This window comes from Macadamia integrifolia, chromosome 14 (assembly GCF_013358625.1).
Source record: "Macadamia integrifolia cultivar HAES 741 chromosome 14, SCU_Mint_v3, whole genome shotgun sequence".
In the NCBI taxonomy this organism is placed as follows: Eukaryota; Viridiplantae; Streptophyta; class Magnoliopsida; order Proteales; family Proteaceae; genus Macadamia; species Macadamia integrifolia.
In genome coordinates this window covers 15,600,332-15,628,041 of record NC_056570.1, presented here as the reverse complement: position 1 = coordinate 15,628,041, position 27,710 = coordinate 15,600,332, and the positions used below count along the sequence as shown (strand labels likewise).

Sequence of the window (27,710 nt, the reverse complement as noted above, 5' to 3'; positions counted from 1 at the left end):
CTCCTGTACTTAGTCTCATAATTAAATTTTTTCCTATTTGTCTACACTTCCTGTTGAGTTCTCCAGTGATATTGGTAGGTTGAACAGGAGTAGGTGGGGTCACTTCTACCTTCTTGTCACTCCATAGCTACAAACCATGCTAGTATTGGCTTCCTTTGCTCTGTCTTCTTGCCTGTTCATAAGTAGGGGTAAAATCAGATTAGGGTATTACAATATCACTATTTGGTGGATCCATGGGGACCAAGTTTCAAATACCCAGGGAGAGACAATCCTGGAGGGATGATGGGGATGACACTAGACTTAAGCGAGTCAACCGGTTACCCTAACATGTCTAGATGGACTGTGGGAAATTCTTTACACATGGAATTGTGCCTGAGTCAAGAATGATTTATTTTAGGATTCTTGTATTCTCCCTCTTCTGATGAGGTCTCGTGATAAGGCCGCTAAAATGGTAGATCATCCTTTTGAGGTGGAATAGGTGGAGATGTTGATTGAGAATCTTTCCAAACCTTACTATGACGTTCTTTATTGCCAGCATTTGTAGAACTTTAATGCCTTGGTAGCCACAGGCACCTATGTTGAAAACAAGCTGTTGAAGGATGCCCAGTATCAAGTAATGCCTTAGGACTCAGGAAAGAACGCACGGTTCGGACGAGGCAAGAGCTCAGAGACGAGAACAGTGAATGCACTTTAACAACCAGTACCATCAGCAGTAGTGTCCCAACCATAGCCATTTGTTATACAAGCAGATCCTAAAGCCCAAAGGGCCCTGTGGCCTAGAAGGCAGTTCAAAGATTTGGGAATGCCATTGGCCACAGCATATAAGAAGTTGAAGAAACATGGTCTCCTAGGAACAGTTGCTCCTAGCCCTATCACCAGTCCCCCGCCTGCCTGTTACAAAGGTTATGAATATTGTGCTTACCATAACTAGAAAGGTTATACCATAGAAAGATGCTTCAATTTGCAACATGCTATCCAGGATTCGGTAGATAATGGGATAGCAGAAGTGAAAGTCAAGCAGTCTCCCAATGTCACAACCAACCCACTCCCAAAACACGGGGCAGTTAATGCATTAGAAGGAGAAGAAGCTCAAGAGGATCCAACCAAGCTCATCCGCCAAAAGAAAAGGAAAGGTCTCATGGATTCCAGAGTTTATAGGAAAATTATGAGAAATAAAGCACGTATAATGAGGAGGAAAGCTAAAAGGGATATTAACAAAGAAGATTGGGAGTCATGGGTCAACCACCACCTAGCCCTCCACCACCCAAAGCTCCTATAGTCCTTGCCCCTCCATCACCTATGCATCATTCCCCCTCACCACCACTGGAATCCCCATCATACCACCTGGGATCATATCCCCCATCACCTTTATATGATCCACTGTCTCCTTCAAAGTACCCAACCTCTCACATTACATCCCATCATATCATCCCACCTCATACCCATCAACCCCATCAGATGACCTTGACTTTTGATATGTGTATGGCTCAGGAATAGTGTATGATCCCAACACTCAAGAGCCGAGATGGATGGATGGTTATGATATATATGTTACCAAAGTCACCAGATTTACCTCATCAACTAGGTCAGTAAATGCTTTGAATTATGGAGAACTAGAGATGGATCCTACCCATTGATACACCTTGTTGAGCTGAGAATGGGATTTACACCAGTAATTAAAGAAATGACCGATGAGCTACATAAGGCAGTCATGGCATTAGTAGTCAAGGAGCAAATTAAAGAAGAGGCTTGCTTGATTCACATAACGAGTGACACAGAGGGAGATTTAGATTTTGAGGAGCTGAATAAATTTGATAACATGCATGGTTATAAGGGTAGTGGCCAAAATTTTCCTCCTCTTTTGGCCCTCTGTTCTTTTCTTTCGATGAGTGTCTCCATATGCCCCACACCACTGTATCACCACTCAGAGATACGTGGGGGCCTATATCATAGGGCTCCACTCTCTCTCTCTATGGAGGTATATTCTCCTTGGGTTGATGATGATCCAATATAGGGGATTGATATCATGCAAAAGGGGTATGGAGTAGCCACCTAAGATTATGAGCCTAGGACCCGGGGGTGGGCCCGATTCCTAACAAAAGGGCCTAAAAATTGGTCTTGTCCAGAGAATAGGGTATGCGTCAAGTTATAGAAGTGGGGAAGGTGTTAGGCACCCTGTTACACCCGTGCCCTAATCCGATCAAATTTGAACTATTGTGACAAGCCTCAGATCGGAGATCGAAAGTATGATCGAGTTTTGGCTTATGGCTGTGCATTGCCGAAGGGGTAGAGATGACCCCACATGTTTATACATTTCATGCCTATCTAGCTGGAGGGGATTCATACCTTCTGATCCCAGACGGTAAGTGACCTGACTCCCCACACTTGATTTTTGGCACGCATCATAATTATTGAAAAGCCTTGGGCATGTCCGAGGGCAACCACCTGTGTGATACCAACCCTAGGACAGCAAGCTATCAAGATAGTAGGCTATCTTGACCATCAGAAACAAGCCACCAGAAGCAGCCTGGGCATGAATCCGGTGCCTATTTTTGGTGGGTACACTATTGCTGTCGAGGTTTCGATGCCCATGGGTGTCGTTACTCTCATCGTAAATGGTTCCAGATGATCCCAAATCATCCTCCACATCTTCCTTTTGATTTGAACACCTTATGGACCCAATATGCTGGTCCTCATGCCCTAAAACTTGTTTTAACCCAATTGGTTCAAAAGAGGCCCAAACTAAATGGACCCTAAGGGCCAACTTAAGTTATAAGTTGGGAAATGAGGATTCATTTCCTCATTTCCCTTGTGCCCAATGTAGGAGAGGAGAGAAAGAAGAGAAAAAGGAAGAAGAAGAGGAGGGAGAAGTGGATTGAAGGCCTATCTTGGTGCCGGCTGCCACCATGTTGCTAGAATCACCGCCGAAGGTAAGTACAACCTCCCATGCCATTCTCTCTCTTCATTTCAACCTAGGAAAAACTAGTTATGGGTAGAATCTTGATGTACAAACTATGTCAAGGTTGTGGTTTGGGTGTTTTACCCTCCCGGTGTTGTTGCCGAGCTCAAACCAAGCCCTATGAGCTCCAGTGACATGTAAAGCCAAAAGACTAACTAGGGTTTCAATCGTTCGATCGATGTATCTCCCAAATGGCTCACTGGAAATGGGATTTTCTTGGCTTAGAATGATGCTAGAAACGTCCCCTATAAACTCCATGGAACAAATCCCGACAATCGGGCTCGAACCGAAAAGCCCCAATTTGAGTTGGACCTTTCTGTGTCCACTGGAAAAATGGCATAGGAAGCACTGTATCTATTTCCGGTGGACAAATGAATGTGCTCTCTGTCACCTCCACTAAAAACAAGACTGATGTTTTTGGTGGAAATGCCCTATTTTCGGTGGGTGTTTCTGGTGACAGTACTATCACCTAGTGACAGTGTCTGTACATTTTGGAGGTGACCTGTGTGGGTCCCTCCTGATGTTTCTGACGTGTACTGATGTATGGTTCCCTTGTCTCTAGGATAGTGATGTGCACATGCCCCAAAGCCAAAATTGAATTGGTCGATCGGTGGCCATACTTGAACCCAAACACAATCGATCGTAAAATAAGTGAGGGATGGACTGCATTTATTTTTTAAATATTTATTATTTTTTAAATTTCTCACATGCTTAGAATTATCTATTTAATTGAAATTGTCATTTTATGATTATGATATGAATTGTATGGAATGTATGACAGGATCCAATGTGGCTGAGGTGGTACCGGTACTGTGATCAATATATGAATGTTGGATGTGTTTGTGTGTGAGACGGAATCTGGCGTGGTCAAGGTGGTACCGATGCCATGATTGACATATGTATGATGCATTCATGCATTGATTATATGCATTAGAGTTAGTTGTAGTTGCAGGTTACACTTTGTGGCCAAGGTCTCGCTGGTATCGTGTACTCCGGAACTACATTTGAATATGCTTCATGGCCGAGGTCTTGCTAGTGTTGTGTAGTCCATACTCAACTGCATTTGTATGCTATATTAGGTAACGTTCTCGGATTTCACTTTGTGGCCAAGGTCTCATTGGTATCGTGTACCCAGGACTGTATTTGGAGATGGATTACACTTTGTGGCTGAGGTCTCTCTGGTATCTTGTAATCCATACTAACTGTATCATTATGAAGGCATGTAGTATATATGTGGTTAGGCATCACTGCCTATGCTATGCACCCTTGCGAATAGGGGTTAAGGTGTTAGATAACCCATTGTGGTATGTTTGATGAGCCTTTCTGAAGTACCACTCCCATGGTACGATATGATTGTTACCGAATGTGGGAACTTGTCCGGCATGGCCAATGTGTTACCGGTGCCGTGACTGCCAAGAGGGGGTTATCAGGGGTTTGCTGGGTGACCCATGGATGCATACGAGGACTGACAGGCTTCTAATCATGGTTAGGGTTTGTATCGCTACGTATTTGATGTTGTTTCTGAGTCGAGGGATATAGCCTAATGCGTTGTAGTAGCATTTGCTAGACTTAGTTTGTATTGTTAAATGGATAATAAATAAATGAACTGCATCACGAGCATCATGGACTATGTGTTTAATTTTTACAATCATGCATCATAAATTTCTACTGCTATTGACTTGCTTGGATGTGCTTGACCCTACCCCTCACTGAGCGAGTTGGAAAGCTCACCCCACGTATACACCTGTTTTTAGATGATGATGCAGGTATCATGGTGCCGATGGCGAGTGATCCAGTATCCTCTGGGTTAGAGTACAATGTGAGTAACTGGTGGATGCCAGAAGTGAAGAAGCATGACCAGGACTGTGCTTACGCAACACCATGAGATTGTATATCATCTTTTGATACTTTTAGATATAGTTGTGAATTGTATATTTTTTAGATTATAGTATATATCATGGATGAATGTAACAGAATAACTTGGTTATTGCTATTATATGACCATTAGATGTTTTTTCCGTTTTATTTATAAATTCTGCTACTATACTTTGATTCCGCTGCTTATATTGGTTTGTGTGTTTGAGACTATGAATATGTTAAGGTACTACTATAAGAGATCCTAGTAGGTGGTAAGACAGGTACGTGCCTTACTCACACCACCGGTATTCCAAATGGTAAATTGGGTTGACTTTAAGGTGGGGTGTGATAGTTATGGTATCAGAGTGCGATGCTCTGCCTTAACTCACAGTCTCAGCCAAACTATGATTTTGGGGAAACTATGATTAAATAAAAATCTAAAGACAACAATAATAGCAATTGCACATTAGGAGACAAGTATAGGTGTTAAATCCGTTTCATTATAATCAAGAACTTGAATACACAGCTTACACATTTTATAAAATTAAAGTACAGAAAGTAGGAAATCCTAACTAGCCTAAGACTAGGAAATCAAGCAACTGGAGCAAATGGCATAATGTAAAAGTTCAACTAAACCTAAAAACATCAAACTCAAATAAAAACATGAAAATAAAAATCCTAAAAGTTGAAATAACCTAGAGGGGGGGTGAATAGGTTATACTAGTGGAATTTAACTCTTTTCAATGTATAGGTCACAAGTGTGACTATAAGTTAAAAGCGATGCTGAATAAATAAAATAACAACACCCACAACACAAGATTTATAGTGGTTCAACTCAATTTGAGTCTAGTCCACTCCCTACAAGAATCCTCTTGTAAGGTATTCCACTAGTTCTCCCTTTCAGTACGGTAGGTAGGGAAGAAAACCTTTACAATCTTTTTCACGGATAAGAGTATCCTTACAAATCTCCTTTACAGGCAGAGAGGCACCTTTACAATCTCCTTTGCAGGTAGAGATGCACCTTACAATCTCCTTTAAGGTAGAGAGGCACCTTACACTCTTTTAAGGATAAGAGGATCCTTACAATCTCTTAAGGATGAGAGGGTCCTTACACAAGCCTAAGTACAGTCTAGACTTAATGTAAAATAGAAAATGGAGAAGTGGAATAAAAGAGAATTACCTCCGGTGTGGTGCAAATGAAATATGCAATGATGATAGAATGAATGCACCTTTTGAAGTCTTCTTTATGCTTGTAATGTAAATGCCAAGATGTAGATGAAGACTTGTAGATGGTCTTGAGTTCCTCTTGAATGTAAAATAAAGAACTTGAACTCAAGAAATGGTGTAGACCAATTCTCACTTCTAATGCTCAAATAATGTTTCTCTGAAGTTGAGATTAATTGTTGATTAATGAGTAGTATTAGAGGTATTTATAGGTGAGCTTAGGAGAGCATTTTAGGTAGTAAATCTCACTTAAACGGTCATATTCTGGGTCCACCGGTCGACCGCCAAGAGCCGTTGAGGCAAAATATAGCCGTTGGGGCACTTCCAGGCAGTCACCGGTCGACTGGGACTTTCAGCCAGTCCACCGTCTATGGTCTCGGACAGGTCCGGTCGACCGAGGCTTCCAGTCGGTCGACCTCCAACATGACAGACTGTTTTGACAGAATGCTGTCATACTGACCAGTTGTCAGTATTTTGACCATAACGTTTTGGTCCGACCTTAGATTGACTTGGGATTAGTTGCGTTAGAATCACAACTCAATTTCCTACAACCTCTATGAAGGTTTCATCTCCTGATACTGACTTTAAGATTACCTAAAATACCCTTAAGTCAGGTTAATGTGGTTTTCACAGAATTTCACTAGAACACATTTTTCCTAATATGTTCCTCACCACTTAGAGACTTTTCATACTTGGTCAAGGTATGCTCTATGGTCATTCTAGTATGATGCAATGCACATGCATGAAGTGAGTGCATATATGTATGTGAAAATTACAAATTACATTAAAAGTGACTAATCTATCCTAGTGGTATTCTTCTTCACTTGAACCTTCCACTCTTTGGCACTTTATCTTCTTTTCTTCTTGTTTGCAATTCCATGTCTTTAAGCTTCATGTCTTGACATGTTGAAGCTTAAATTCTTATGATATCTTCTTCAAGCATTGATGCCAACTTGTTGATACTCTTCATTTGATGACTTCAATCTTCATTTCTTCGTTTCATTCACCAAATTCGATCTTTGATATGAAGTCTCTACAAAACAATACTTAAAGGAAAATTGTGACATACCTTCATATGTTTGTTATCATCAAAACCAACTATAGGATTGTGGGCATATCTCTAACAATCTCCCCCTTTTTGATGATGACAAACAGATTCCCAAATAAAATAAATAATCAATTATCAATAAGTTGGAGAATCATTTCACAATTTCTCCCCCTTTGTCAACAGCAAAAAGTGGGGTATTAAAAATCTCTATATTGTCTTTTTCCTATTGTAACCTTAATAAGGAGTGTGGGCAAAATAGCCCCCTCTAAGGGTATGCTTAAAAAAAATAAGCATGCAGTCAAGACTAAAGCATGCTCCCCCTAAGCATATGCATCATGTCAATGAAACTAACATATATTCAAGCAAGATAGATCATTAAAAATTCTAAGATGGTTGATGATGCCAATCATTGCCAATTTTGACAAACATTCTATTGTTTCAAATATTCCAGCAAATATATCTATCAGAGAACCTTTTGGAGTAGGATATTTCATCCATTCTCTAATGATACCATAGCAACCATCAATGCATCATCCATATTTTACTTTGTCTCTTTAAGCCAATAGAATCAAGCATATATTGGTCCCCATAATCTCATGGGTCCATCCATGTTACAATCAAAATATCCCTTCGGTTTCCAAACCCTTTTGGGTGTGTGAGGTCTAAATGGTGTGTATGCCCTTTGTGAATCATATATTTCATAATGTGCAGGTGGCTTATAAGATTTAAAATCTCTTTGAGTCTTATATGGTCTATAAAGTGGATAAGACCTTTGATGTGTTTGTGGCCAATAGGGAGTATGTGGTCTAAAATCCCTTTGAGATTTGAAATTCCTTTGAGGTCTATCATGCCTCTTGGAGGGAGCGTAATAATACNTTACTTTGTCTCTTTAAGCCAATAGAATCAAGCATATATTGGTCCCCATAATCTCATGGGTCCATCCATGTTACAATCAAAATATCCCTTCGGTTTCCAAACCCTTTTGGGTGTGTGAGGTCTAAATGATGTGTATGCCCTTTGTGAATCATATATTTCATAATGTGCAGGTGGCCTGTAAGATTTAAAATCTCTTTGAGTCTTATATGGTCTATAAAGTGGATAAGACCTTTGATGTGTTTGTGGCCAATAGCGAGTATGTGGTCTAAAATCCCTTTGAGATTTGAAATTCCTTTGAGGTCTATCATGCCTCTTGGAGGAAGTGTAATAATACGCATAATGGACGTTATTCCTTTTTGGAACTTGCCTTTGGTCATAATGGAGATTTCTTCTCTTTGAAGAAACTACATTTTCTTTTTCTTTCCCTTGAGGTGAGGTTCCACCATCATAACCAAGCCCTTCTTTGTCTTGAGGACTTTTGCATTGGGATTCTAATAATGTATCCAAAGTCTTTTGACCTCTAGTAAATGTATGAAATATGGTAGTTAACTTTGAGTTATTCTCCTCAAGTTCATACATTTTCGGTGTCAAGGATTCTATCCTCTTGTTGAGGGAAAGAACCTTCTTTTCCAAATTAGACTTTTCAGTCTCAAGTTTCAAGCTTTCTTCATATAAAGCTTTAAAAGCTTGTTGAAGATCATCATCATTAGATTCATTATTTGAAGTATCTAAATAATGAGATTGAGAACTTACCTCTTGTTCTTTGTCTCCATGAGCCATTAAGACAAGGTTTGTGACTTCATCGGAGTCACTTTCATTTTCATCCGATGAGACTTCCTTATCATTCTCCTCTTCACTTTCTTCATCCAATTCTTTGGATGCTTTGAAAGCAATGAATTTGGAATGTGCTTTCTTGAATTCTTTATAGAGATCCTTTTCATGGGTAAGAAGTGAGCCCATTAATTCATATAGACTTATCTCGTTCAAGTCTCGGGCTTCATTGATAGCAGTTGTCTTTGGTTTCCACTTGGTAGGTAGTGACCTAAGAATTTTCCTGGCCATCTCAGAGTTAGTGTAAGTCTTACCAAGTCCTTTCAAGGAATTTACAATATTAGTAAATCTAGTAAACATGTCAGAAATATTTTCATATTCATGCATTTGAAATAATTCATATTCTTGTATAAGCATGTCTACTTTTCTTTCTCTTACCTCTGTAGTACCTTCATGTGTTACTACAAGTGTGTCCCAAATTTCTTTGGCGTTTTCACACATACTTACTCTGTTGAATTCTTCCTCATTTAAAGCACATTGGAGGTAGGTGAGAGCCCTGAAATTGTATTGAAGAAGTACTAGATCATCGACTGTCAATTCTGATTCATCCTTTGGCACTGTCTTTCCATTTACAATTTTGGTGATGACATATGGTCCTCTTTCTATAGTTCTCCAAACAAGAAAATTATATCCACAAATAAAATTCTTAAATCTACATTTCCAGAAGGAGAAGTTTTCTCCATTAAAGTATGGAGGCCTAGATGCATCCATTCCTTCAGGTGGTCGATTAAATGTAATCATGATCTTTGACTCACTTTAAGATAACTTAGTCTTATATATTGAGCTCCCGCTCTGATACCAATTGAAATAACCTAGAGGGGAGGTGAATAGGTTATACTAGTGGAAATTAACTCTTTTCGAGGTATAGGTCCCAAGTGTGATTGCAAGTTAAAAACGATGCGGAATAAATAAAATAGGCACAATCACACAACACAAGATTTATAGTGGTTCGACTCAATTTGAGTCTAGTCCACTCCCTACAAGAATCCTCTTGTAAGGTATTCCACTAGTTCTCCCTTTCAGTACAGTAGGTAGGAAAGAAAACCTTTACAATCTTTTTCACGGATAAGAGTATCCTTACAAATCTCCTTTACAGGCAGAGAGACACCTTTACAATCTCCTTTACAGGTAGAGATGCACCTACAATCTCCTTTAAGGTAGAGAGACACCTTACACTCTTTTAAGGATAAGAGGATCCTTACACAAGCCTAAGTACAGTCTAGACTTAATGTAAAATAGAAAATGGAGAAGTGGAATAAAAGAGAATTACCTCCGGTGTGGTGCAAATGAAATATGCAATGATGATAGAATGAATGCACCTTTTGAAGTCTTCTTGATGCTTGTAATGTAAATGCCAAGATGTAGACGAAGACTTGTAGATGGTCTTGAGTTCCTCTTGAATGTAAAATGAAGAACTTGAACTCAAGAGATGGTGTAGACCAATTCTCACTTCTAATGCTCAAATAATGCTTCTCTAAAGTTGGGATTTATTGTTGATTAATGAGTAGTATTAGAGGTATTTATAGGTGAGCTTAGTGAAGCATTTTAGGCAGGGAATCAAGCTCTAACGGACATATTCTGTGTCTACCGGTCGACCGCCATCGGTAGCCGGTCGACCGCCAAGAGCCGTTGAGGCAAAATATAGCCGTTGGGGCACTTCCAGGCAGTCACCGGTCGACCGGGACTTTTATCCGGTCGACCGCCTATGGTCTCGGACATGTCCGGTTGACCGGGGCTTCCAGACGGTCGACCTCCTATGGTCTCGGACATGTCCGGTCGACCGGGGCTTCCAGCCGGTCGACCGCCAACATGACAGACTCTGTTTTGACAGAATGCTGTCATACTAACTAGTCGTCAGTGTTTTGACCATAACTTTTCGGTCCGACCTTGGATTGACTTGAAATCAGTTGCGTTGGAATCACAACTCAATTTCCTACAACTTCTATGAAGCTTTCATCTCCTGATACCAACTCTAAGATTATCCAAAATACCCTTAAGTCAGGTTAATGTGGTTTTCACAGAATTTCACTAGAACATATTTTTCCTAATATGTTCCTCACCACTTAGAGAGGCTTTCCATACTTGGTCAAGGTATGCTCTATGGTAATTCTAGTGTGATGCAATGCACATGCATGTGGTGAGTGCATATATATATATATATATATGTGGAGGTTACAAATTACATTAAAAGTGACTAATCTATCCTAGTGGTCTTCTTCTTCACTTGAGCCTTTCACTCTTTGGCACTTTATCTTCTTTTCTTCTTGTTTGCAATTCCATATCTTTAAGCTTCATGTATTGACATCTTGAAGCTTAAATTCTTATGATATCTTCTTCAAGCATTGATGCCAACTTGTTGATACTCTTCATTTGATGACTTCAAATCTTCATTTCTTCGTTTCATTCACCAAATTCGACCTTTGATATGAAGTCTCTACAAAACAATACTTAAAAGAAAATTGTGACATACCTTCATATGTTTGTTATCATCAAAACCAACTATAGGAATGTGGGCATATCCCTAACAGACTTGACTATAGACTTGATAGCTGGCTTGATGTTTTTTCTAGGGTTATTCAGGATGGTTGACTCAATAGCATGAGCAAACTTAAAGTTTTCTCTAATACTTGTCCAGTTCAGGAGCGGTTCAGTGGCTTAATGGATGAGGAGGTGTGGCAAAGGGCCTTCTTCTCCTCCTGAAAAAGTTACTGCTTTTTCTTCAATGGTGCAGTGGTTCTTCTGGATAGGTGCCGTCTTCTTCAGAAATACTAGCTGATTAACCTCATGCTCTCGAAAACTGAACTTTTTGAGGGGGGAGGATTGGTGGAGACTGCTCAAACCTCTTTCTATAAGGTCCATCTTCTCAAGCCTGTTGAGGGATGTCATCCCAATGCCTTAGTCAGATCTTTGACCACCTTCACAGACCTTCCCGTTGCAGTTGATTCGGGCACAGTACATATAAATCATCATTCTTTGTGCTCTTCTTTGCTTTGCATACGCATTTCCTCCTCTAAAAGGATGAGGCTTGAGCTCATGTAGCTCTCAGGCTCTTGGTTCTTATAGGAGAGAGTAAATGTAGCTTTTCAAATCAATGGGAAGCGGTAGACTCCAGGTGAGCCCTATCTTCTTTTCCCATTCTCTCTTCAGAAGTACTCGGGGACTTGGCAATTCCTTTGATTGGATCATTGTCGTGGGGTTGCCAGAGGAGAACCCATCTTCAATCAGTGCAATTTTTGCTATCCCGGTGATGCAATTGTCTTGATCACTTTCTTTGACTAGCATTCGCTGTTGTTCCACTTTATGAGTCACCCAATTGAACTCGTCTTGGAAAAAGACTTCAAATCTTGGTTGCATCTTTGTAGTGGTTTCATCAAACCATGGCTCCACATTACTGTAGAAAGGGAAATCCTCTCCTTCTTTTACAAAAAAAACCATTGAGAGTAGGGTAGTAAGAGACAGAGATCTTCCTAGTCATCCTCAGTACTTTTTGCCCCTTGGTGGTCGGAGGAGTGTACCTGAGACCATTCTTTCCTTTGTTTATTGCCAAACTAGGCTGCTTTGGAACTCCTTGATGATATTTTCCTAGTCTCATACCAGAAAAATATTGCATATTCTTCATCATATGATTTACTAGCGAACTCCAGATGGCTTCATAGTTAGCCGGGATTTCCTCTTTTGGAACTTCTTTGGCAATGGCTGCATAAGTTGTATCTAATTCAAAACCACTTAGTTGAACTTCTTAGTCTTGCTCTTCTCCATTTTCAATATTGGTTAAGGTGTTAACCACCTCGGGATCTCTGGCTACCGTGATCACCCTTTCTTCATGAATGAACTTCATTTTTTGATGGAGACTAGAGGACACTGCCCTCGTATGTTGCAACCACGGCTTTCCCAAGAGTATGTTAAAAGCTACCGGTATATCAATGACTTAGAAATCAATATCAAACTTCACCGAGCCAATCTTCAGGGCAAGGGTCAGGATGCCAAGGATCTTTCTCTTGGTATTGTTATAAGCCCGTATGGTTTGGGTAGTTGGCCTCATTTCTTCCAGGTTGATGCCAATACTCTTCATTGATCTCAAAGGTATTACATTCAAAGTGGACCCGTTGTCAATAAGAACCTGGGGAACCACCTTGTTAAGGCATTCTACCGTGATGTGGAGAGTTTGATTGTGCTGGACCCCTTTGGGGAGCTTTGAATCTGAGAACATCAAGGATTGTACCGCATAGGTTGCCCCTACTAGCTATGTGAGATGTGTCAGATTTATCTCGATCGGCACCTATACATTGGTGAGAGACTTTAAAACAGCTTCACAGTGTGTGGGGTAGGCCATCAATAGTCCCCAAATTGAGATATTAGCCTTTGAGTTGAGCTAGGACCGGATTCTTAGGCTCCTTCTTCAAGCTGCTGGTTCTGGCCTCGCTGGTCCCTGACTGTTCCACTGCTAGAGCCTTGCCCTTATAGTCTCTTCCACTTCTAGTTTCCATCACATTGACAAGTTTCTTCGTAATAATCTCTGTGGGATAATCACTATATGTTATGATGATTATCCCGACTATGGGATCATCCTCTTCTTTTGATTCTCCCTCCCTGCTTGGGGTGGGAAGTCGAAGTCCTCCACAAATGTCGAGAGCCCTGGCTCATAAATTTTTGACTGCAATAGATAGCTATTAGAATATGGCATCTACTGCCTTTGTGAATGTGTCATTTGGACCTATTTCCTCCAGCTCATTCAGCTGCTCATGGTAGTAACTATCACTGATAGTTATTTCACCCAACAGGTTGTCAATTTCTTCTACTCTTTCTTGCATCCTCAATGTGTTAGAGTACACTTCACATAACTTTTTTTCCAACTCAAATGTGGAGTACTATTCGTCTATATAAACTTGTGTCAGCTCTCCAGATTCCTCATCATTTTCTGAATCTGATGTAAAATCATCACCTCCTATGCAGAGGGAAGGGTGAATGCCACTTGTCGGATTAGCTATTAGGTCATCACCACAGATAGCATAAATTGAGAAACATATTTGGTGATCTGGTGAGTGATATTCTGACTCATCATCATTATCAATGTACCAAAGCCCTTGGTAGTCATCCCAGTCCAGATACTCATCATCCTCTTGAGAATCAGAGTCATCTCCATCCTTCCCATCTTCATTCTTGTCCTCATTGTCGTCGTCATCATCCTCTTCACTGATTTTCCCCTCACTTGGTTTTCTATTAGATTCCTCTTGACTATCAAATTCTCCTGCATCCAAACGATCGTAGTATTCAGAGAGTATAGATCAGAAGATTTCCACAGGATCATACTTGACATTACTGGTTCGAAGTTGAACCAGACCTGATTCATCATCCTTTGTGTCACTCCTTATGTGGGTTAGGGAGGTGTACTCTTTGATCTACTCTCCCACTGACAATGCTATCACTGCCCAGAGGAGGTCATCTGTGACTTCTTTAATGTTCTCTGGGTTATCCTCTTGAGGCACGGTGGGCTAAATTAGAGAAGTGGGATCACCATCCTGGTCTTCTCCTCAAGCATTCACTGATCCTATTGAGGAAGTCATCTTTGGGGAGTCTGGTAGTGCAAGCATATTCTTCCAATCATACCCATCCATCCATCATTCTTTTGGGTTATATACCAAATCTTGAGACTGGGATTGATATGGGGATGATGAGGGATATAAAGTAGGATGATATGAAGATGATGTAATGTGAGAGGTAGGATATGAAGATTGGGGATAATAGGATGAGGAAATTCCTTCTTCTTGATGGTGGGGTGAAGGTTAATGGTATGGCGAAGGTTGGTGATATGGTGAAGGTGGGAGGTATGGTGGAGGTTGGTAATATGGTATGGTGGATTCTTCTGTTGATGAGGAAGGATGAACGGCGGGAGTCCGATCTTCTAATTCTTCTTCTGATGACTCTCCTCTTTTGGGAGTCCTCATGGCCCTGGCACTTTGATTCATGATTTTCCTATAAGCACAAGCATTTATGTGATTCTTCTGAGCTCTGGGTACAATGAGTTGAGTGGAATCACTCTCTGTGGCTTCTTCATCTAGATTGTTCACATGATTGGGGAGTGGATTGGTGTTGACATTGGGAGGTTGCTTTACCTTAACCTTAATGGTTCCGTTGTCCACCAAGTCCTGAATTGCATGTTGCAAACCCAGGCATCTTTTAGTGTTGTACCCCTTCTGAGTGTAGTAAGCACAATATTCATGATCCCTATACCAAGTTGGAGGAGGGTTGCTGATCACTCTTGGAGCCACTGTCCCTAGCAATCCTTGTTTCTTCAACTTCTGGTATACTATTGTCATGGGCATTCCCAAATCAGAAAATTGTCTTCTTGGATGAGGGGCCTTCTAAGAGGGTGTATCCGCTTGTAAATAGCTACGCAGAAGTGGCCGGTGAGATTGACTGCTGAACTGCACTCACCATATTAGTTTCTGGACCCTTTCCATGTCCTACTCAGGTATTCTTCCCTGTTTCTTGGGAGGATCCTTGATATTGAGCTTCCCTTAGGATTCTATTTTCCACACGTGTGCCAGTGGCTATTAGGGCATCAAAAGTCTATAAATTTTGGTAGTAGAGGACATCATAATAAGGCTTTGATAATTCTCAATCAACATCTCTACTTGCTCTGCTTCTGAAGGCCGGTCTACCAACTTGGCAGCCTTATCCCTAAACCTCATCAAGAAGGTGGTGAATCCTTCTTTGGACTACTGCCTCAATGTTTCAAGCTCTCGTCGCTTCAATTCCACTTCAGTGTTGTATGAATATTGCTTAGTGAAGGCTTTCACCACTCTCGCCCAATTTTGAGTTTGGGAAGACTCCAACTGTGTGAGCCACCTTAGTGTTGGTCCTGATAGGGTTAACATGAAGGCTTGTCCCATTTGGTTGTCTACAAGTTACCATGACTTGGCAATGCTGAGAAATACTTTGAGATGAGCCTTAGGGTCCCCTGACCCATCAAGCCTATCAATCTGCCACTTGAATTTCTCAAGAATCCTTGCCCCAGAAAAGAAATTCATTTCATTAGAATCCACTACTTGACTTTCTGGGCCTTTTCCTACTGGAATTATATTCTCTAACTTCTCTAATTGCTCTCTGAGTTTCCTTTCTTTCTCCATTTCTAGAGGCTTCATTCGGACGTGTGTGGAAAACTCCTCTTCCTCATCTTCAATCACTACCCTGGGAGGAGGAGGGACCCTGGAATAGGCCCCTCGCTGACCATTTGGATAGGTAGGTGAAGCTCCTCTCTGACTGGTTGGCTTGACTTGCTCTGGTTCTCTTGAGTCAACTTGGGAAGAATTCATGCAATGACCTGTAGCTCCATTTTGTTCCAAATATCCTATAGCCAGTGCTAGCTCAGTCCTGGGATCAGCTCTGGGAGGGTTCTGGAGTGCATACAATATCTGAGCTTTCCCTCTCTTGACCTCAGCCATTTCTATCTGCAAGGTCTCCATGGGATGGACCCATACTTGTTTGGGTGATTCAGGATCATATGGATCCATGCTAACTGGGCTGTACTCACTTGGTGCTGGGAAAACTCGAGGAGACGATGGATGTGATACTAGACTTAGGTGAGTCAACCGATTACCCTGACATGTCCAAAGGGACCTCGAAGAATACTTGAGGTGTGGAATTGTGCCAGAACCAAAAGTGGCTTATTTTAGGATTCTTAAATTCCCAACCTCTTGTTCACACATTCACTAGATTAACAACCAATGATCCATCCAAAGTTAGTTCGCTTAATGATAGGGAGTGGATAGGGGTTGATGCCCCAAGTCCATTCAATGTCTAAATAGGAGATCCATACAAATGGCTTGTCGAGAATATTCCCATAAGGCATTCCTTGTAACAAAGTCATGCTTTCCTTGCTCTTTTTACCACTAGGTGTCCTTTCTCCTGATTTTCTCAGGACTTCTCGGGACTTTTCGTGACTCTGACGGGATTGCCCCTAAATCATGTAGTTGGACATTTTTCCTGAGGAGGGACACTTTTTATCTGAAACCCACTTAGGAAAGCAATTCTTTATGACAGAAATATAACGTAGGAAAATTCCTTTTCAAGATTGCAAACAAGTTCTACAGTTAGCTTGCGGCGCTCCTAGCTTCTTCATTTATTTTCTACATGATGCGAGCATATAGTGGATGCAATAGGACCGACAAGGCTTCCTTGACAGGATCTATATACATAAGGTACGTGATCTTTTTGATATACCCATAGGTACGAGATCAAGGGGGTGACTTCCTTGCCCATTACTCAAGACTACACATGAGATTAAGCAACTGGCCACAAGGTGGTGGAATCGTGAGTGATTGTGTGAAAAAGTGTAATGCCAGAAGACCATTATCGGATCTCAGAATGTCATAAAGTGCACAGACCTCCCCAAGGGTGCTGACACAATTATGAACATCCTTGCCATTTAATAATACCCCACACCCTTGTACAGGAAGAGGCTACCATTTTCTCTCAGAGTACTCTCCATGACATGCGCTGACCTCCCCGAGGGTGCGGGCATGACAAGGAGTCTTAGCCAAATGATTTCACTTCTGGTATGATGCATAATGTGGTTAGCGAGTAAAAATACAAACATGGGGTTAGCCAAACATGTTTTCAAACAAATGTGGTGGTGAAAAATTTTCTTGCATTTAATGGTATCATCTGGTGTCAAAAGCTTGACATTTATTCCCCAGTGGAGTCACCACTGTGAGGGTAGCGGTCGAAGAATCGATGACTTCACGAGTTGCCATTCTGTCCTCTCTCCTCTCCTTTTCTTTTCATGGGGGAGGGGTGTGTCGTGTGTGCTTCACTTGCAGGCCCCCCATAGCCGTACCGTGGCTCAGGGATACGTGGAGGCCTATTTTATAAGAGCATAAAGTTCATCATTCTAAACAAGGGTTTGATGATAGTCCAATACGGGGATTGGGATCATACAAAAGGGTTTAGAGTCAACACCTAGGATTATGGGCCTAGGACCCAGGGGTGGGCCCAATTTCAGAGAAAAGGGCCCAAAAGTTGGTCTAGTCTAGAGATTTAGGATAAGTGTCAAGTTGTAGAATTGGGAAGGTGTTAGGCACCCAATCTACGCGGTTCAACTGGTCTTCATACTAGATGCTTAAGAACGAACATTTTTCACCATTATTCTTATTCTGCATGCATGGCTAAGTTATGGCACATATGTACATTGACTGAATTTAAATAACTATGTACACTAAAGCAATGTCTATATAAAGTCTACACGATGAGAATTCGATTGAGAAACTGTACCTGAACTTAACCCCTATTTCAGGCCAAGAGGGGTGGGCCCCTGATTCAGACTATCTTTTGGATTCTCTTACTGGGTTTTGGCTGAGGTGGCACTCAGACAGAGCTTCCGCTGGGGATAGGCTACGGGAGGGTGATGAGCACATTTATGTGTGAAATCTAGGGCAATAAAACATGCATTTTATATATTTAGAATGGAGCTACCTTGGGTTTTACTCTCTTTTTGCAGGTTTTGTATTTTAAAGGCTTTAAGCATTATCGGACCTCATATCTCTCCAACAACAACTACCTAGTGTAGTTGGTGAGCTATGGTGTGCAAAATTCCCTTGCTCACCAGGAGGTCTTAAGTTCGAATCTCATGGTTGTCTTTTTTTGGAGAATTTTATTGAAGATTTCTTACTTTTCACTCACTTAAAGTACTAAGGGCATGGAGGGGATTTCCACATCAAATTAGAAGCAAGGAAAATCATGGAAGGGGTTCCTACGCAAGAAAAGAAGAAAAAAAAAAAGAAAGAAAAAAAGGGAGAAATAAACCTTATCCAAATCTTCTCTCTCCTCCCATCATCACCAAAAGATTGTCCAAATCACGCAAAGCAAGAAGAAAAATCGTCCCTTGAAGGGAGAAAAAGAAGAGAAATAAATTAAAAAACAAAAGGAAATAAAATAAGCAAAAAAAAAAAAAAAGTTATAGGAAATTTCTCCAAGTTTATTTCTCTCTTCGTTGCTCTATCTCTTTCTCTAGCTCTAGTTCTAGGTTTATGCTTTAAACACTTTTGTAAGTTCTTTTTATTCAATTAATACAAGCACTTTTGTTTTTGATTCAGTTTTTTTTTTTTTATTTTTTAAGTAATTGAAGTTGTAATTTTCAAGTTCTAGTTCTAGGCTTAGTTCTAGGTGACAAGAACAAGCTATGAAGCATGTCTTTCAAGTTCCATTTTTTTTTTCTTTAGATTTGTTTTCTCTAGTACTAGAAATTTCAGATTTGGTTTATTCCAGATCTGGTTTTTAGTATTGGTAGTATCTCAAATCGATCAAGTTTTCAGTTCAAGGGTTGAAGTTCAAGTAAGTAGGCTCCCTCAATAGTCTTCTCTCCCCTCTCTCATTCCCTCTTCTGACTACCCTTTCTTTCTTAATTTAGGATTTTAATTTCAGTTATTACATTATTGCTATCCCTTTCCCCCAAGGTTCATGGCTAGTGTATGTGTTGGCTTTGTCCCTCCTAGCCATAGAACCATCAATTTATTGCTTTTATTTTAATTGTCTCCCTTTCCCTAAAGCCAAGTAGAGTAACCCTTGTAAGAGTGACTCTCTCGTCAAGTAGGGAAGCTCATATTATGATGCATCCCTCGGGCTAAGTAGAGAAATCTACTTGTGAGTCTCTCTCTAGCTTTCTCTCCTTTCTTTTACTTTATTTTTATTTCAGCATTTTTTTCCTTTATTATTATTTTTTTTAAATTGCGTGGGTTGTTTATTTTCAGATATTTATTTATTTAATTTTAATTGCGTGGCTTGCGTCTTTAAATTCTTAGATGACGAATGGTTAGGACGTTATTTTAGATACATATGTTTAGAACGGTAATTAGAATTAGATCACAATCATTAATCGGTTCACTTTCACATTATTAAAAGAAGTAAAAAAATAAAGTGGCTGCTCTCCCTATGTTCGACCCATAGCTACACTGATCCGTACGCTTGCGGTTACATTTAAAATCTCAAACAAGTTTTTGGCGTCGTTGCCAGGGAGACAGTTCCATGTTATTTTTTGCTTTCTTTTGGTAAATCGGAGTGCTTTGTTTGCTTTGTTTTGTTTTTTATTTTCTTTTATTGAATTCCTGAGAAGAACAACTTGCAATAATAGTTGTATCAGTGGAGGTCGCCATGCCTCATAGTATGATAAAGATAGGTTTCTCCCTGTAGCAGTACCTCAGGAATTGACCTGAGCAACTCCTGATCCCTGCCGATAAGCTCCCAAAAAGCCAAAGAAATCAAAAAAATAAAAAAAATAAAAAAAAAATCATAAAAAAAAGTTTTGTTATCCATTCTTTTGTGCTTGTCTTACTCTAGTTGTGGGTAGTTTTCTGTTGCATGAGTGTTAGGTGGGTATGTAATACTAAGAATCAGTTAGAAAAAAGAGATCTAACAAGTAGTGACCCTATACGTTTGCTCTCTTTAAAACCCTTCAATATGGGAGACCAACAGCAAAACCCTTCACCTAAATCTCTGAAAGATAGGTTCTACCCTGCTAGAACAGCCCAACCTTTCTGTATAGTTCTACCACAAGCCCAGGGCAATAATTTTGAACTCAAATCTCAATACATCACTATGTTGCCCCACTTCCATGGGTTTACGTCTGAGGATGCATACCTATTTCTAAGGGAATTTGAAGAGGTATGTGTTCTAATTAAGATCCAACAACTTTCTGATGATGTTGTTAAGCTTAGGTTTATCACTTTTGCATTGAAAGACCAAGCTAAGAAGTGGTTGTATGGGTTACCCACAAATTTCATAACCTCATGGGAACAGTTCACAGTTGTCTTCCTTAAGAAGTTTTTCCCAACTCACAAGACCAATAAGCTTAGAAGTGATATCCTTCAGTTTAGACAAAAGCCTAGTGAGTCATTTTCCAAACTTATGGAGAGATTCAAGGATCCACTCCAAGAATGCCCTCACCATGGCCTAGACCTATGGCATTTATGTCAAATAATTTACGAGGGTATTGATTACCTAACTAAACAAATGATAGAGTCTATGTGCCCTGAGGGATTCACATCCTTTACAGATGAAGGAAAGGCATGGGAATTCTTACTTGACTTAGCTGACAAAACCTGTGAGTGGGAATCAACCCAAGAGAGTGAAAGAACCATAGGAGGAAAAGGATATTTTGTGGATAGGATAGTAGCCAAGGAAGCCCATTTGGATAGCCTAATCAAGAGAATTGAGGCTATTGTTCCTAGAGAGCCATCATCAGTCAATTTGGTTAAGATTTTTGCTTGGTGCCAGTCCCCTGGACATCTCATAGAAGAATGCCCTAAGACCTCTGGGGGCATTTCTAATGATAGTATTAATGCTTTATACCAGAATAATCCATATAGTAATACCTACAATCCAGGATGGAGAAACCACCCAAATTTCTCTTGGAATCAGGGCAACCAAGCAGGGCCTTCCAATTTCCATAATCAAGGTCAACCTGGACTCCAAAGGCCTCCCTTTGCACAATAATCTTTTTCCCAAAATACTTTTCCTAAGTCAAATGTAGGACCTCAAGCTAGTTTTCCTAGGGCCCCTCTCCTATCATCTTATCAGCAACCCCCTGGGTTTACCAACACTGGAGAGGTAAGTAGAATAAGTGACTTAGAAAAAAATATACCCTCCTCATGACAAGCCATCAAAATCTTACGAGAGAACTCACTTAAGTTGTCTCAATTATGCGTGAGAGGAAGAAAGGAACTTTACCCAGCCAACCAGAGTCTAACCCTAGGCATCATCAGCCTGTTAGTTTACAAACCAATGCACCATTGAATATAGTACAAGGTCAGACCTAACAAGGGCCCTCTAACCAATGTAATGTTGTTTATGCCCTTAGGAGTGGTAGAGAGTACCAATAGAGCATTCCTAAATCTTCCTCATCTATTACTCCTATTAACTCTCCTTCAGTTGACGACACAAGTGTGCCTCTTGTTTCAAGTTCGTCTGATGAACCTAAAGATTTTTTTGAAACTAAAGATGATTTGGTTGAGGAAACCAAAAATGATTCTTCTGAACAGGGGAAAATCTCTAACAGTCCTTATGTTCATCCTGTCCCATTTCCTAATCGCTTGGTAAACAAAAGGAAGATTGCTTCCATGGACAAAATTTTAGAAGTCTTCAAAAAGGTAGAAGTGAACATCCATCTTTTGGATGCCATATCCCAGATCCCCACCTATGCAAAGGTACTGAAAGGTTTGTGTACTGACAAACGTATTATTAGTGTGCCCAAAAAGGCGTTCTTGGTAGGTAACATTAGTTCCATAATTACTCAGCCTATAGCAGCCAAGTATAAGGATCCAGGGAGCCCTACCATATCTTATGTCATAGGCAACACCTACATTGAGCATGCTTTACTTGACCTTGGTGCAAGTGTTAATCTTTTACGTAACATGTGTATAAGCAGCTTGGATTGGGAAAATTGAAAGCCACTGGAATTACTCTTCAGTTGGCAGATAGGTCTGTTAAAATCCCTAAAGGGATGGTTGAGGATGTCTTACTAAAGGTGGGGGAATTTATTTTCCCTGTTGATTTTATTGTGTTAGATACCAAGCCCTTCTCAACCAAGGATGAGATCCCAATAATTCTAGGAAGACCATTCTTGGCTACCAGTAATGCATTAATCAACTGCCGAAATGGTTTCCTAAGATTATCTTTTGGTAACCAAACTGTTGAGTTTAACATGTTTAGGATAGGCAAGCAACCACATATGGAAGAAGAGATTAATATGATTGAGGATTTTTTAGATTTTTCTGATGATTTAATTCCCAACTTTGATATTAATTTTGATTAAGAATTCCAAAAGAGTGTATGGATGAGTTGGATGATAATAGTGAAAATTTATTTTCTAAAGTCTTGAGTCTTCACACACCTGTGGAGCCCTTATGAGCCCTTTCCAATTCCATTCCCAAACCTTCTATAGTTGAGCCCCTTAAGCTAGATCTTAAGGAGTTGCCATCTTATTTGAGGTATGCTTTCCTAGGGCCTGACTAGACTCTTCCTGTAATAATTTCTTCAAATTTGATTTCTAGCCAGGAAGAGGAGTTGCTTAAAGTGTTAAAAGATAATAAGGAAGCCCTAGGTTGGACCATGGCTGATATCAAGGGTAAAAGCCCTTCTATTGTGCAACATCATATACATCTTATGGAGGATTCCAAACCATCCACGGAACCCCAAAGAAGAGCTAACCCAGTGATGATGGAAGCTGTTAAGAAAGAGATCCTAAAGTGCTTGGATCATGGAATAATTTATCCTATTTCTGACAGCCAATGGGTAAGCTCAGTTCATGTAGTGCCTAAGAAGTCTGGTGTGACTGTAGTTCCCAATGCCAATAATGAACTAATTCCATCTCGTGTCCAATATGGGTGGAGAGTGTGCATAGACTACAGGAAACTTAATGTGGCAACCTGGAAGGACCACTTCCCATTGCCATTTATTAACCAGATGTTAGAGAGGTTAACTGGACATGAATACTATTATTTTCTTGATGGATATTCCAGCTATAACCAGAACCCAATTGCTTTAGAGGACCGACATAAGACCACTTTTACATGCCCATATGAAACATTTGCTTACAGGCGTATGCCCTTTGGGCTTTGCAATGCCCCTGCTACATTTCAACGATGCATGATGAGCATATTTTCTGACATGGTCAAAAAATTCTTAGAAGTATTTATGGATGACTTTTCAATTCATGGGAATTCCTATTCTGAATATCTTCATCGTCTTTCTCTATTTTTGAAAAGGTGCATATCTAAGAATTTGATTTTGAATTAGGAGAAATACCATTTCATGGTTAAATCTGGTATTGTTTTAGGCTATGTAATATTCAAGGAGGGAATTAAGGTCGATAGAGCCAAAGTGGATTTAATTGATAATTTACCACCTACTCAATCTGTTAAGGACTTCCGATCTTTTCTAGGGCATGCGGGCTTCTATAGAAGGTTTATTAAGAACTTTAGTTAGTTAGCCTGACCTCTCACTTCATTACTTGCCAAAGATCAAACTTTTGAGTTTTCTAAAGAGTGCTTAGAATCCTTCAAACAACTTAAGAAGGAGTCGACCAATACACCCACTGTTCAACCACCTGTTTGGACTGAACTTTTTGAACTGAAGTGTGATGCTTTGGATTTTGCCATAGGAGCGGTTTTGGGTCAAAGGATTAATAAGTTGCCCACTGTCATTTATTATACTAGTAGGACCTTAAATGATGCACAACTCAATTATATAACCACTGAAAAAGAATTTTTAGTGGTTGTGTTTGCATTAGAAAAGTTTCGGTCTTACTTAGTTGGTTCACATGGGGTGGTGTATACGATCATTCTGCTCTTAGATACTTAGTTCAGAAGAAGGATGCCAAAGCCTGTCTCATTAGGTGGGTTTTACTTTTGCAAGAGTTTGATTTAGAAATTAGGGATAAAAAAAGAGTTGAAAACCTAATTGCAGATCATTTATCCCGGCTTCCAATTCCTTAACTGTCGATTCTCCAGTCAATGAGAACTTTTCAGATGAACAGTTATTTGCAGTGTCCAATGAACCATGGTTTGCTGACATTGTCAACTTCTTAGTTTCAAGTGTGACTCCGGATCACTAGTCCACCCAAGATAAGTATAGGTTTCATTCCCAAGTTAAGCACTTTTTCTAGGATGATCCTTATTTGTTTAAGATATGTCCGGATCAGATTATCTGACTATGTGTTCTTGATCATGAGCAATATTTTATTCTCTCTTTTTGTTATGATCATGCATGTGGTGGACACTTTGGACCTAAGAAGAATACAGCAAAGGTTCTCCAATGCGGATCTTATTGGCCCACTCTTTTTAGAGATGCTTTTGATTTTTGTAAGGCTTGTCCGCCTGCCAGTCTTTTGGCCGTATTAATAAGAGGAACATGATGCCCCTCAACCCTATTTTGGTAGTTGAGATCTTTGATGTATAAAGCATCGATTTTATGGGACCATTCCCTAATTCCTTTGGGAATTTGTACATACTTTTAACCGTTGATTATGTTTCTAAATGGATAGAGGCTATGGAGATTTTGAATCTCCATACCTTGTAAATCTAATGACCACAAAGTGGTCGTCCAGTTTCTCAAAGAGAACATTTTTTCCCGCTTTGGTGCACCACGTGCAATAATTAGTGATAGGGGTACTCATTTTTGTAATCGACCTTTTGAGGCCTTAATGAAAAAGTATGGGATCACCCATAAGTTATCTACCCCTTGTCACCCCCAAACTAGTGGCCAAGTGGAGGTGTCTAATGGGCAGATCAAACAAATCTTGGAGAAAATTGTTGATCCCAATCGTAAGGATTATTCCCTTAGGCTCATTGATGCCTTGTGGGCCCATCGGACTGCATTCAAGACCGATCTTGGTCAGTCTCCCTATCGTTTGGTGTATGGAAAAGCTTGTCACTTACCAGTTGAGTTGGAGCATAAGGCCCTTTGGGCCATCAAGAAGCTCAACTTTGATTTGTCTGATGTGGGAATTCATGGTAGGCTCCAACTATCTGAGTTGGAGGAACTTAGGAATGAAGCCTATGAAAGTTCTAGGATTTACAAGGAAAAGGCTAAAGCTTTCCATGATAAGCACATTCTACGTAAATCTTTTACAATTGGTGATAAGGTCTTATTGTACAACTCTCGATTGCATCTTTTTCCTGGTAAGCTTAGATCCCGATGGGATGGCCCATTTATTGTCCATAATGTATATCCCCATGGGGCTATGGAGATTTTGAATCTAGGAACAGGGGTAATTTCGAAGGTTAATGGTCAGCGTTTGAAACCATTCCTCGAGTTTCCTAATACTGGTAGTGAAGAGGTCATGGATCTCCATGAACCTCTTTACACTGATGATTAACTTTTAATTAGGTATGACCCCCTTGCATTGTCTTCGTTTTTATTTCTTTCTATGCATTGAGGACATTGCGTGACTTAAGTGGGAGGGAAACCAGTTTCTGCTTTTTTCACTTTGTTTTATTTGTTTTTCTTTTTGTTTTTTTTTTGAGCGTCCTAAAGGATGAAGTCCTACTTTGGCTTTTGGCTAATAATCATACCATTCGGTTGCTTGATGTATGAAAATAAAAGTTTTGACTAAGGTACCCATTTTGAACGTATAAAAACCCTGTTGAGAAGAAAGAAACAAGCCTTTGTCTTAAGATGGGACTTTCTTCTGAAGAATAAGAGACCCCTATTTTATGGTGTTGGACCATATGTAAGTCTGTGGGTTCCTTATACTTTTGATTTGGAGTTGAGACATTCTTTTTAATTTGGCATGAGTTGACAAATGCACAATTTTAAATGAAATGTGAAATGTGGTATAAAGAAGAATAAGAGTTGATTCCCTTGGAACTAGATAGGGCATTGCGCCTCAGGAAGCGTGGTGTCTTGATCGAAATTCCTTGGGAGGAAATTTCTGAAGGAACTCTAGCATTACTGTCTCTGTGGGCATGTATAAAAAGTGAAGCTACATAGTAACTTGGGTGTCTGTTGTTTATTCCACCATGTCATTCAGGCCAAAAGTAGTGGAGTAGAATAGAGTTTATTAAGCGAAAAAAAAGGAGAAAAAAAATGTGCAAATGTCATTAATGCTTAGTAATATGTTTTGGTCAAAAACACTCCAACGCCTTAGTCATTGGTTCCCTATTTCTTCACAAGTGGTTTTCCCTTAAGATAGGAATGTTTTGGAAGAGACGAGGTGAGTTCCAAATTAAGAAATATGCTAGTGCCTGGAATTGATAAAGGGTAATAAAAGTTCAAGTGTGAGGGTCCCTTGTAAGAGAAATTATCTTTGCTCCGGATCGGTATGGCCCTTACCTTTAGCCAAGGTTGGGATTTGTTTATTCTGGATTTTGGGTGTATATTCACTACAAACACCCACAAGACACAACTCGTCCACTAGGGGTGACCTAGGGGTTTAAAGGCTTGTTGCACATGCTAAGTGCAACCGTGATTCCTACGAAAGTGAGTTAGGATTTTTATTTTTATTCTTTTTCTTTTTGTTTTGCTCAAGGACTAGCAAAGTCTAAGTGTGGGGGAATTCTAATGAACAATTTATGTGTGAAATCTAGGGTAATAAAACATGTATTTTATATATTTAGAATGGAGCTACCTTGGGTTTTACTCTTTTTTTGCAGGTTTTGTATTTTAAAGGCTTTAAGCATTATTGGACGTCATATCTCTCCAACAACAACTACCTAGTGTAGTTGGTGAACTATGGTGTGCAAAATTCCCTTGCTCACCAGGAGGTCTCAAGTTCGAATTTCATGGTTGTCTTTTTTTGGAGAATTTTATTGAAGATTTCCTACTTTTCACTCACTTAAAGCACTAAGGGCATGGAGGGGATTTCCACATCAAATTAAAAGCGAGGAAAATCATGGAAGGGGTTCCTGTGCAAGAAGAGAAGAAAAAAAAGGAAAGAAAAAAAAAAGAGAAATAAATCTTATCAAAATCTTCTCTCTCCTCCACATCATCACCAAAAGATTGTCCAAATCACACAAAGCAAGAAGGAAAATCGTCCCTTGGAGGGAGAAAAAGAAGAGAAATAAATTAAAAAAAAAAATAGAACGAAAATAAGCAAAAAAAAAAAGTTATAAGAAATTTCTCTAAGTTTATTTCTCTCTTCTTTCTCCTTCATCTTAGCATTTTTTGTCTCAAAAGATCTCACTACCAACTGTGGGTTTCTCCCTTTAGGAAAGAGAAATTTGTTACCCTACCTCCCCATTCCTTATAAATACAACTCATGTAAGTGGAGGGGAGACACTTCATTCTTCTTCTAGGTTTTTTTTTTTTAGTTGCTCTATCTCTTTCTCTAGTTTTCTCTTTCTCTAGCTCTAGTTCTAGGTTTATGCTTTAAACACTTTTGTAAGTTCTTTTTATTCAATTAATGCAAGCACTTTTGTTTTT

General features: G+C 39.9%; 1 non-coding gene and 1 pseudogene across 1 annotated transcript; one reads left to right on the top strand and one right to left on the bottom strand.

Annotated features, from left to right (window-relative positions):
- Positions 1-20,636: 20,636 nt before the first annotated feature.
- LOC122062269 lies at positions 20,637-20,743 on the bottom strand. The gene has a single exon (XR_006134890.1). It is a non-coding gene; the product is annotated as a small nucleolar RNA R71 (small nucleolar RNA).
- A 1,984-nt stretch (positions 20,744-22,727) lies between these two features.
- Positions 22,728-27,710, top strand: part of LOC122060653 — an 11,809-nt pseudogene continuing 6,826 nt past the window's right edge.